Genomic DNA, 13,667 nt, shown 5'->3' with positions numbered 1-13,667 from the left:
CATTACTTTGACCAACAGAAAGTATGGTACCACCAATCTAACATGAGTCACAGAGTTGGCTCTCCACTGAGCAAAGGTTACGCCCTAGGTCAGAGTGTTGGGAGTGTTGGGAAGTAATGATAGGTTAGGGGTGGCTTAGGGGAGTAATGGATGCTTAGCAATTTCTAAATTCATATATTTTGTTATTGAATAGGTTTTTTCCTACAGAAAATGCAATGATGCAGAATGTGTAGTGAAGAGAGCTTGCTCACTTGCCATGAAGGACACTAAGGTAGCCCATCTGAATGCACTGACCAAAGAGTGGTCCATTACTCTTAGATGATATACTTGTATTATACATATTAGAGGGAGCATGCGATCTTTAAAATCACATCTTTGAGAATGTTTAGCGCAATGTAAAAGCATTCTCTGTCGAATATTACATCGCACATTATCGCTAAGCAAAGGTTAATGTCAGGGCCGGAACTAGGGGTAGGCAGAAGAGGCACCTGCCTAGGTACCTGTTTTGTGTAACCCTAGTTTATAGTCGGTTCCCGCTACTGGTTGACCCTCCCCTATGTCTCTTCTGGCCCTCCCCTCTGCCACTTCCCCTCTGCATTCCGGCCCTCTGCCACTTCCCCACCCCGGCCCTCCCCTCTGCCGCTTCCCCTCCCATCTGTCACTGCCCCTTTTGACGTCATGTTGGGCGTGTGCGCACTCACATTTGTGTGCACACTCATGAGGGAGGAGCGAGGTTGCCAGCTGGGTTGCCAGCTGGGTTGCTTAGGGCACTCGGTCAGCTTGGTCCGGCCCTGGTTAGCATTAACACCTGCTCTTGAGTTTTGCCAAATATTTTGATGCAAAAAAAGCCCTTTGCAATTGTGACATTTTATTACATGATCACAGAAGCCATTTGTTTGCAAACTGTGCAAAGAAATCATTGATGTCTGAAATCAGTCAAAAAGCATGCTAAAAATGAAAATCTGGGTTGTTAATGTTCGCAATGGTCTTTGCACTAATGAATCATATTACATTCCCCCACTTGTGTTTTATAGTGTCTTAATCTGTTTAATAAAAGTCAGTGTTAATTCTTTCTTCTTTTTTTTGGCAATTATTTCTTAATTTCAAGTTTTATTATGCTTCCTTATAATAGTTGAGTCTAAAATTGGATACAACACCTACTGTAGTTTTCAGTGGATTTATTCTTATATTTGATGTGGGAGCGAACGACATTATTACATTAAATTTTTTTTAGTTATTTAGAACTGCCTGCATTAGTTTAAATGAAAGTTGTATATTTTACCAAAATGGCTGATTTCTTACTTTGAATTCCAGGCATTGCTTTGTGGAAAAATAAATGTATGCAATTTTAAATATCAGACACATGAAGCATTCTATCGAATACATTTGAGAGATACTTTAGTAGAACGTACTTGTCTATAGAAGTCTATGTGATTTTTCCCCCCATGAAATTACATTACATTTCCAATCTTCAGATCCAGTAGTTGGCAAGAAAACAGAAATCTGTTTAGACATAAGCATGTAAAGTAGCTTGAGGTGGTTATTTAATCAGGCAAGGATATATTTCAATGTTTTTCTGCTCTTCAAGGCATTAGCACTTTAAATTCATAATACTGGTTTGACTGATGCTGCCCCAAGGACCAAAAAAATGAAATCGAGGAAGTGAAGACGGCTGGAGGATATATGTTGAAGTTAAGAGATTTAAACGGTATAACCAATGCAGAAAGAATGAATTGTAGTGCTTTGCTCATTCCTATCGTTGGCTGTATATTTTGAGGGGGAATAGCCTGGTATATTTATTTAATTTAATTCTGATTTGTCCAAGTGCAGCAGACTTATTGGACGAAAAACAATAGCCTTACAGATTTTATACATTGCTGAGAATATCTGGGTTGAAAAAAAGACAACTATCCATAAAGTTTAACAACAATTTATCATCCAGTAGTCCAGATTTATTAAGATTTATTATCAGGACCGTAGCTGTTAATGGATGTATTTTATATTCTGTATCTTTAAAAAGAAAGAAAGGCAATGCACATTGTTAATTGTGCATGTCACTATAGTCTAACTGCCTAGACATTTATTAACACTAAGAGGCCCATTAATTAAAGGTCAAATGTTAGTGGTATTACAGTTTTTTGAAACCATGATTAAACTCATTTTCTCTAAAACCACAAATGCCATGACAATTATTTAAAGAAACTGATTATAAAAAGCACAAACAAAAATTGCCATCAAACGTTCTGAATAAAAAACCTCTAGTTTTTTTGGGAACGAAGGAACGTTTGCATGACAACAAACAAACCAATCTCTGAAAACCTCTAAAACTATGAACCAAAGACAGATAAGAAAAATACGATCATTTGTGCTAAAAAGCCAAAATTAACATTCTCCACCGTTATTAAATTGACCCAGTAACATTTTTTTTATCCCTATTTTTGTTAGGGGTTGTTCACCTTCCAAACACTTTTTTTAAGGTCAGTTGTTTTCAGATTGTTCCCCAGAAATAAAGGCTTTTTTCAATTACTTTCCATTATTTATTTTTTTACTCTTTTTCCAAAATCTAAGTTTAAAGTTTAATGTCCCTGTCTCTGGTGTTTCAGTCTGACAGCTCAGTAATTCAGACGCACATTTTTGCAACATTTAGTTGATACATTTCTCAGCAGCATCTCTGGAATATTAGCAACTATTGTAACAATTCTAACAACTGCCTTTAATGAAACCCAGGGAAAAAGATAAGAAATATATCATCTAAATGTTTCAATTTAGATAAGTTTACAGGGTCGTCGACCCCCCCCTTCCAGAGCTGCTTTAGAAGGTGAAAAATGACACTTTAAACTTCAATATTAGAAAAACGGTAACACATAGAAAATAGAAAGTAATTTGAAAAAGTCGTTATTTCTGGTGATCTATCTGAAAACAACTAGTTGTTTGAAGGTATACGACCCCTTTAAGTACATACAAAAGCCTCATGGTAGCTTTTTGTATGAGGAGGTGTGTGAAGCCTACCTGTGTCCCCTTCTTGGGTAAGTCCCACACTGTTATAGCCAATGAATGGAAACAGCTGTGTCTTTACCTGCATATTTCCCATCAGATAATCCGCAAGTAAAACACAGAACATAATAAAAAGGTGACTCATAAGTGCTGACCAACTAAACATATGAAAACATCCCGATGTCTCTTGACCCTATTTCTGCACATCTGTGGACAAACAGAAGAGCACCAGGAGATTAATGTACACTATGCTCCTCAGACAATGCCAGAACAAGCAGATTAGTATTTGATTATTTTTTTCTGGTTCTGCTTGTAGATCATGTTCATGGTACAATTTTGCCACTGATAAATACAATTTGTAAGCCTGACATTTAAATGGGTTAAAAGTGGGTGCTTCAGTCTCAAGACTAAGATTTTTTTACATTAGTTTCTAATTACAAAATGTGTGACTTTTATGCTTCATAAAACAAAGATTCATTTCCTTCAGTTTCAAAAATTAAGGGAAAAAAACACAATATAATAAAAATATAAGAGTTGGAGAGCTCATGTTGCTTCTGGTTTTATTAACAGTATAATTAATACTTTTGTCATGTACTTAACAAAAAAAACCAGCTACTAGTTAATTTCCCTCTTACACAAAAATAATTGAATTGATGGGCCAGTAAGCACTGATACAGTAAATACTTCTGAATTAATATGGCATGATTATAGGCACTTGAAATGAAAACATTGCCTTGTATTGCTTATATTGTTGTGATTGAAATTCCATGTAATAGCCTCATTTTGGATATCTCATCTATGGGGTACCTCAATTGTTTGTCCTCAAAAAGTACATGTACTTATGACCAGACAATATAATACTCTTGTTTGGCAAGGTATCCAAATAGGATATTTGAGCACTAGTGATGGGCAAATCTGTACGAAATGCGCGAAGCGGCGAAAAATTAGCGAAACACATTGAAGTCAACAAGCAGCAAAATAATTTTGTCGCGAGTCAATTTTGATGTGATTTATATATTTTATACGCACGACTATTTGCTCAAAATGCATTAAAGTCAATGGGCATCCGAATAATTTTGACGCGTGACAATTTTATGCGCGCCAATTTTTTTTTTGACGCAGATTTTTTTTAAAACGCCACAGTTAATAGTGTTGCTCCAGCAGAATTCTGCACTGAAATCTGTTTTTCAAAAAGAGCAAACAGATTTTTTTATTTAATTTTGAAATTTTACATGGCGCTAGACATATTATCAGTTTCTTAGGTGCCCTCAGCCATGTGAATTGTGCTCTTATAAACTTCAATCACCCCCCCTTCCCAGCAGCCCATCAGAAGAACAATAGGAATATAACAAACAGTTTATCTATTCATATACAAAAATGTATTAATTAGGGTATCCAAGGGTACTTAACGTAAAGCAAGATACTGTAGCTATGCTGGCCAGCTGTTTATCAGTATTTAAGTGTATAAATTCAACTATCATGTGTTACCAAATCCTAATAGTGTTCCAATCACATCAATTAAGTTCAAATTTTATTATAGGATAACTACCTTTAAACAGGTTCCCCGAGGGATGCAAAACTTAATGCGCTTATTTTTTGCCATTTCGCAGTACCACTAAAATAGCATTAAAAATTATATTCTATTATATTTTAGTTTCTTTGTCTTTTGAACTACTGTGATTATGATTGCGCATAACTCTAAATTCAGCTTTGGGTGTGGATTTTTTTCATTAATCCAGCATATTCCTTTGAGCATTTTTCCAAATTGTTTTTACAGTTAAAGTGATGGCATGCACACCATAATATTTCTACCCCACCCCTTAAACACACATGATTTATAGCTCTAGAAAATAAGTGCCATATTCTTGTCTGTTAATGCATTTCTCTATTCAGTGTACGGTTTTTCTTTCTTCTTTCCCACACACTCCCAGCCTCATTTGCATTGTTGGACCATCCCCAGTTTGATATTATAACACAATTTTTTCTGCATTTTTATTCCTAACACTGAATTCTGTTGCCAAAGATAATATCAGTTATAACAGAAGATATGCTGGTTAATATCCAGTTTGTAAGTACGTTTGCTTTGATTTATTCTTTGGTAAATAAGAAAGAACAAGGATATCGAACAGAACTTGCTGAACTGTGTATGTGTGAATTCAAGCTTCCATATACATGTAGATAGGCTGTGGTGAAGTGAATCGTGAGCAACATTTTGCTCACCAACCCCTTGGATGTTGCTCCCAGGGGCATCAAAGCAGGTGCTTATTTTTCAATTTCTGACTTGGAGGAAAGTTTTGGTTGCATTAAAAACCTGGTGTACTGTTAAACAGAGCCTCCTGTAGGCTGCCAGTCCACATAGGGCTACCAAATAGCCATTTAAATCCTTTGTTTGGCACCTCCAGGAACATTTTCATGATTGTGTTGCTCTCTAACTCTTTTTATACATGTGGTTCACATGTTAAAAAAGGTTGGGGACCCCTGTACTAGGACAACAAGGCCGTATGGCTGAACGATCGAATTACGATACGCCAAGGGGCTCCGATGGGTCGGTTGGTTAAAAATCAAACTTTCCCGATCGATATCGTGGCCACATTTCGATCGGGAAGACCCGTCGGAAGCCCCCATACACGGGCAGATAAGCTGTCAAATTAGTCTAAATGAACGATATCGGCAGCTTTATCTGCCCGTGTACCTTAATATACATGAATAAATAGTACACCTGAAACACAGGTTGGTGAAAGAAAAAGTGCAGTAGTCCAGGGAACAAAAGGCCTTTTTCTATATGTGCAGGTGTTTGGCACACATAGAACCCAAAATGGAGGAAGACTTAAAGGAGAACTAAAGCCTAACCAAAGAAGTAAGATAGAAATGTTGTACATTATGTTTTGGGCTTCTGTACCAGACCAAGGCAACCAGAACCCTTTAGCAGGGAAGATCTGTGTCTCTGAAGATGCCCCTGTAGCTACCCATCTTCTTTTCTGATTCACTTCACATGTTCTTTGCTGCTGTCACTTACTGAGCTTAGGAACCAACTCAGAATATACAGTACACATAGAATATAAATATCACAATATAAGGCTGATTAGTAATTAATGCAGACTATACTATATGGCTGCACAGAAACCAGTGGAACTAGCATCATAATTTAATAATCAGTCCTGTAGCATCAGCTTATATTACAGACCAACATCATTTTCTGTTTGATCATTTGTGACGACCCCCGAAGCTTAGCTTCTCAACAGCTGCTCAGAGCCCACTGAGCATGAGAGTGTCGCAGACACTTTCCAAGATGGTGACCCCCTGTGACAAGTTTGAAGTCCTGGATCATTACTGCTATTGAGAAGCTGAAACTTTAGGCTGGTGCAATACATGCAGTATATAAAATATGTGTAAGGACTGCCGCTTACCCTGGTGGTCTAGTGGCCGGCGGGGACGTCCTCCGCATCTCCGGTGGGGACGCCCGCCACGTGGTTGTTTTCAGCGCCGGTTCTCCTATGGCATGCGCAATCGTGCAATGTTGCGAAATTCAAAGTATTTAAAGGGGCTTTGAATGAAAACTCATTGCCCATTGTTAGGTTCTATTAGCTAGTTCCTGGGTATGTTTTCCTATGAATCCTACTTGATCTTCTGTTAATTGACCCTTGCCTGTTTACCTGACTATTCTGAACTCTGTATCCGGACCCTAGCCTGCCCGATCTCTAATCTGACCCTTGCCTGCCTGCTGACTATTCTACGTTCTCCAACCCTGAACCCGCCTGTCTGACCTTCCTTGTATTCTGCTTGCACCGACCCGGCCTATCTGACTATTCTTGTACTCTGCTTGTGCTGGCCCGGCCTGCCTGCTACCACGCTGTGTTGTCTTCCATTCCAGTATCCGTGGTGAAACAATCGTGCCCCTTTGCTTGTCTAGAGCCTGTTGCTTTGCTCCTCTCTTAGTAAGACCTGGCGGCATCCAATTAGCTGAGGGCTCCTCCCGAGTTGAAAGGCGGCTGTTAAAGGCAGAAGCAAGAGCCGAGACCAGGGAGCTTAGCACTGGTTCTGAATTGAGGGTGCCGAACTTGACAATATTAAGGGTTATTAGAAAATCCCAAGGGCAGTAAGGTATTATAATACAACACATGGTTTTTGCAATATGGTGTTTAATGTATGTGGTTTTTTAGAAAAAGTTGTTTAAAATAATGTTTTGATACCATATTTTATAATAATTATTGCACATGGGCACTTTGAGAAAGAAAAAGATCATTTTGTGGACTGTCGTACCAAATTGATTGCTTTATTGTATGTAACATATAGGTTGAATTTCCTGTATCCCACATAAGGGTTAATTTTTATGGCAAATTGCATGATGGGAAAAGAAGGCATGGGAAGTTGGGTTTAAATGGGTGACTGCACAAATAATTGTATCCTGATGAAGGGTGGGTGTTCCCCCCCGAAACGTTGATGTTTGGTGGCTGAATAAAAGGGGATAATCCCCGACTGCACTAATCGGTGTGTGCGGATCCGTTTCTTTTACACAGAACTTGACAATATGGCATTTTAGTCATATTAATTTTTAGGCTTTAATTCTCCTTTAAAGAGAGCTTTTGAGGAGGATGAAGGTGGTTTCAGAAAAACTACTTTCTTTTTCAGTTTAGCCAGGTGTCTGCAACTGTACAAGGTAAAGTCACCAAAGTCAATACCTGTATTCGGTACTTCCCTAGTGTACAATGACAAGCACGTATGTGCATTGCTGACTATGACCAGAGCGATACACATAGCTAAATAAGTAATGGAAGCATAGGGAGCATGCTGTCAGTGATGTCACAGGGGCTAACTAACCAACCCTCATCTGTTTGAACCAGATACAACATATACAGGTCTAGCAATTTAGCATGTTGCCCTGGCAGTACATAGATATCAAGCAGACATTACACAGTACTAGAGATAAGAGAATATACTATATTTGGCTTCATGTGAAATCCATACAAATCATAGAAACCTGTGGCATTGGAATTATTTTGCATGATTCAAATATGTCACAGATTTGCTTCAGGTACTGCTTTCATTCAGTCAATTCTCTGTTGCAACTTCAGATGAATTTTTAAGCCCTAAATAATGGCATCACCAAAGGGAGAGTCCATGCACAAATGGGTTGAACCCCCATTTTACATTTTTCAGAGGACTAGAAAAAATTGGTTTAAAATCTGGCAAATTTAGGGAAATTAATTATGCATTATATATCGATGAGACCACAAAAAACAGTGTAAAATGTAAAACTGAGGTTTCAGTGGATAACCAAAACATAGGTTAGACATTTATTTACAAAGACCTCATCCTTTTTGTTGAATGTACACGGGTGTGACGTTTAGATGTTTTTTTCCTAAAAAGCTTAGAGGTATTTGGGGGACATGGCAATGATTACCTCTGTTTAGTCCTGCTTTACTACAAGGTTGTTCAGCGATCTTGGTGCAAACATTTACTTTAGCTTTAAGGTGGACAATGCTAACACTATTCATTTAATATCAATCTCTGCCAGATTTTGAGCCTCAGTTACGGTCATTGTTAAGGCCATACAGCTACATTTTGGGGCCGATTCACTAAGGGACGAATATCGATATTCGACTAGGAATTAAAATCCTTCGACTTCGAATATCGATGGATAATTCCTTCAATCGAACGATAAAATCCTTCGAATCGAACGATTCGAAGGATTTTAATCCAACAATCGAAGATTTTAATCCAACGATCCTTCGATCAAAAAAAGTTAGCCAAGCCTATGGGAACCTTCCCCATAGGCTAACATTGACTTCGGTAGCTTTTAGATGGCGAACTAGGGGGTCGAAGTTTTTTTTAAAGAGACAGTACTTCGACTATCGAATGGTCAAATAGTCGAACGATTTTTAGTTTGAATCCTTCAATTCAAAGTCGTCGTCGAAGGTCGAAGTAGCCCATTCGATGGTCGAAGTAGCCCAAAAAAAACTTCGAAAGTCGAAGTTTTTTACCTTCGAATCCTTCACTCGAAGTTAGTGAATCGGCCACAAAATGTAGCTGTTTATAACAACTAGAAGACTTCAGCTTTGAAAACCTCCCCAAAATGATCTGTTGCAACATTGACACAGCATGCAAACAATCCATGACGCTGCAGGAAAAACAACGGGATCCGTCAGCAGATCCAGAACTAAAACTGTGAATAATGATATGAGAAAATATACGGCCCTTTCTTTACGCAGTGTGGTAGATATTTTTAACACATTTGTATGCTTTTTACTAGCAGTTTGTAGCACCTTACATCCATGTTAGTCCAATTTTATTTATATCATCCACCTGGGGAATTCACACAATAGGGATCATTTACGTACACTAGGTGCAGCAAAATTTGGCACAGAATTAAGAAATTTACAAAGATGTTTAGCCCTCGATTATCAGAATACAACCCCACCACCAATTTGTTGTGAATGTTTTGTTGTCAGCAGTATATTTTGTAGGGGTTTATGTGTGCTCTTGAAATATAATTACCTACCTCGCCAGTGCCAACCATGGAATAGTTTAATGTCCCCAGTTTTCCCTGCTTAGCTAAGGAAACATAGATTTTTTTGTGATTAAAACAATATGCAATATGTATGTTCAGCACAATCCTTAATCATTACACTCATGTTGTGCATACTGTGCCTTTTACTTGAGTGAAGTACATATTTGTTGGTGGCAGCTGGTTTAATTGTTATATTGCACTTTGTACAAGCTACTGGGTGTTCAGACACATTGAGTCCTGGAATTACTGTAGGTAGTTTTGAATTTTGCACCTAATAGCATAGCAGTTTAGTTTAGTTAATCTTCTAAAAATGACTTTCATTTAACACAAAATATTTTCATGACCACAAAAAGCAATTTGTCACCGCAAAATGTATTCTGTGAATACAAAGCGTAATTCTTGGTAACAACATTTTTGGCAGGCAGAAATGGTTTTGTGACATTTTGTGTTCAGAATACATGATTAAAAATAGATTTATGTTTTCACAGAATTCAACTTGTATGGATGAAATTAATTTTGTGACTCTAAAATCTATTTTGTGTTCAAATTCCTTTTGACAGAAATAATTTTGTGATGTACTTTTTAGTTTAAAATGTTCAGAAGTGGTGCCTCAGATGCATGGCGCTTAGATAAAAAAAAATCTTTAAATATAGTGAGTATTCATTTAGAACCATAGAACTTGCAGGCTTTGAGGTACTGTTTTATTTAAATTAGCCTGTGTTTTAATTTTCCTAAAAAATATACAAAAAACAAATGCAGCAATTTTTTATATTACAAATGAAAACTACATTTGTTTCATTGTTAGATAAGTCAACTATATCTAACATATATATATATATATATATATATATATATATATATATATATATATATATATATATATATATATATATATATATATATATATTTTTTTTTTTTTTTTTTTTTTTTTTATAGTATCCAGACTGCTCAGGACCTGGGGTTTTCCAGATAATGGATCTTTGGGTCACCAATGTTGAAAAGCATTTAAACATTAAATAAACCCAACAGGGCTTTTTGTTTCCAATAAGGATTCATTAAATCTTAGTTAGGATCAAATATAATGTACTGCTTTATTATTACAGAGAAAAACAAAACATTTCTTTATAAATGTCAATTATTTGATTAAAATGGAGTGGGATTCGAAGCTTTCTGGATAACAAGTTTCTGGATATTGGATCCCATACCCGTATGTTGCATTCAACTCTTTTATTAGATTTATATTTTTATTAGAGCATGCCATTTTACAATCACTGTAATTTCTACTGATAAAATTGCCCTTACTTTGTCATATTTTGATAATATATGTATTGATAGATATGTGATAGCTCTGTACTTGATTAAGTTGGTTAAGTCTTAGAGATCAATTTCCAGACATGTTATATTGCTTGTACAGTTTGTTTGCCACTACCCAGGATCAAACAGTATTGTCCATGTTAAACAAAAACATCTGCAACAACCAAAAACCCGATTATACAGGGGAAATAGTTCAATATTAGTAACAATATAATAGTAACATCAACCAACATAGCAGTTTGCCTCCTTTGCTCCATGAAAAGCAGGAGATGAGCAGTGTGACAATATTTACTCACGCCTGTGTTGCAGTCCTCATGTGAAACGCATCTAATCTCCTGATGTGACTACACTAGTAATTTTGTGTGACAGTTTATCTAATACTGTGTAATCACAACAGCTCTGTACAAGATTCCTGCTCAGTTCTATTAATGGAGCATAGACAGGTCGTACTGCTTTTCAACAAGGAGGCTAGCAACAGCTTTGTTTCTCCCTGAGGGACAGAATTGGCATGATTTAAAGTTCTTGAAATACAAAAATATATATATATACATAATATATATATATATTCCAACATATATTGGAATCCCTTTCCACAGCCATATAAAAGCATGTAGACCAAGGAACCCCAAAGTAACTTCTAATGCTCTAAGCCCCATATTTAGTAAAAGACACAACTGTTGCTCAGGTGCAGTAACCCACAGCAATCAATGCTTCAAAATAGGCTACCTTCTGATTGTTTTGAATTGGACAGGAATTTAAGAACAGGAATTTGAGTTTTTACTCCATTCTGCTCTTGGCTTATAGCTTTAGTTTATTTCACGGGCATTGCTTCATTTTTTTTTCTATTTTGTTTAAGCCATGTTATTGTATGTTACAAGGTTGACAGTGTGTTTATGTTGCAATGTGGTTGCCATGAGGCCCACAATATCAAAGAACAGCCCGAGCATTTCAAATATTCAGTGCAGTTATTTCTGCAGCAATAGATCTTTATTTTTTTTTTAATTTTACTCAGATTATTCATAGAACCTCTTTTTAAGAAGAGACAAACTTTCAAAAGGGTTTTAGGGAGATACAGGGGAATGTAATAAAAGTCGCAAAGAGCAAAACAATTCGCACCAATAAGACTAAAAATCCACATCTCGCAATGTAATATTGTTCCTTGAACTGTTATTGCATTGCGAATTTTAATTGCGCATTGCGAATTTTAATTGCGCATTGCGAATTTTAATTGCGCACTCATAAGAAGTGCTTGAAGGTGTCGTAATCTTTTGGAGCAAACATAACGACTTTTTCAGTAAGAAGTTTTATTACATTGACTGCGCATTGGCGCAAACTATAAAATTCGCAAACGGTCTTTCACTGTCGGAAGTGGTCGCTAAACAGTTTCCGGGCTCGCAAAAGTTATATTAAATTCGCATAAAGCAAAATTTGTTCGCGCAAAGGCATAACTTTTCGCATTGCGAATAGTTTTTCCGTTAGCGATTTTTATTACATTCCCCCAATAGTATCTTATGTCTGGGGCAAGCAATAGATAAATGCCCAGAACTGCCCTTGGCACACCCCCTCATCTGTCCACTATCCTACGTGACTGATGCATGTGCAATACAGTCTATGCTGATGTACCAATCAGGTAAGTGAGGGTTACACCCACTATCTTGTATAGGGAGAAGGAACCAGGTCCCAGGTCACTGGAATGGGATGATAAGTCACTTTACAGGGTTATTCAAGAACATGGGCGAGGATTGCTTTACCCTGTAGCCCATAATATGTTATACCACTGGCTTACCAAGTTACACTTCCAATCCTTTCAGTTATGCCTCGAGCATGACCAGTTATGTGCCCAATCAAACCAATCACCAATCCCTTCACAGTCATTTGCCCCAATAGCCAGCCCTTTTCATTACCATGCCACTTCTGAACATCACCACTAATAATTTATAATAGAAAAGGACAGTGGTACCCCAGTAGGGACAAGCTTTGTCTGTGTTTGTACACCTAAATGCAAACATGTCCAGCTTCCTATAAACTAGATTTGCTTTACAGTTTGCTTTGATTTCTTTAGATCTTGATATTAAGAGGAAAAATTGTAATTTCTAGTTCTGTTTCCCAAGCATCTATAAGGGTGATGGCAATACCCCTGTGTGACAAATTGCCTGAAATACCATTGCACCTTGAACTTTGCACAATTGATGTGTTGTACCCAGACTGATTTTTATTGTTCCGGGTTTCAAAGTACTTTTAGCCCTTCAAAATATGTTGGGCTGTAAGGCATCACATGTGCCAGCAGTCTTAAATGGGGATTGCAGGAAAGCTGAAGATGCCAGGGTATAACCCAATGCAGTTTTCTAGACAGTACTGTACTTAAAATGTTTTGAAGACTTTTTCTAGGAAAGTTCACAGCAACAGATACCTAAGAGTGGGCACAGTTGCACCGCTTCCTTGGACAGAGGTATTATCTATAAGCAGAGTGAATAGTGTGATGTATCTATTGTCCACTAGATGGTAATCTTCTACTGAAGCTTACTGAGAATGCCTCAGCCACAGCGAGTAGCACTGGAGCTTTCACTTGTAAATAAATGCTTATATGCAGAGAATTCTGTTCTACAGTATGAGTTAGCTTGCAGCCATGTATATTTCACATACTTTGACACTCCGATTACCTGAAACCAAGTTTTCTCTTTTTTGTTGAAACCCCACAAGTTTTTTTTTTTTAAAAAAACATAAAAATAGTGTTTTAAATAAAGTGACACCTACATACAAATCTCGCCTATGAATGCTGTTATGGGACATTTACTAGACACACTAAAGAAATCTAAATATGAAATAATAATAGTGTCATATATAAGTAAAA

Source organism: Xenopus laevis, chromosome 2L (assembly GCF_017654675.1).
Source record: "Xenopus laevis strain J_2021 chromosome 2L, Xenopus_laevis_v10.1, whole genome shotgun sequence".
Classification (NCBI taxonomy): domain Eukaryota; kingdom Metazoa; phylum Chordata; class Amphibia; order Anura; family Pipidae; genus Xenopus; species Xenopus laevis.
This window is presented reverse-complemented; position numbering follows the sequence as displayed.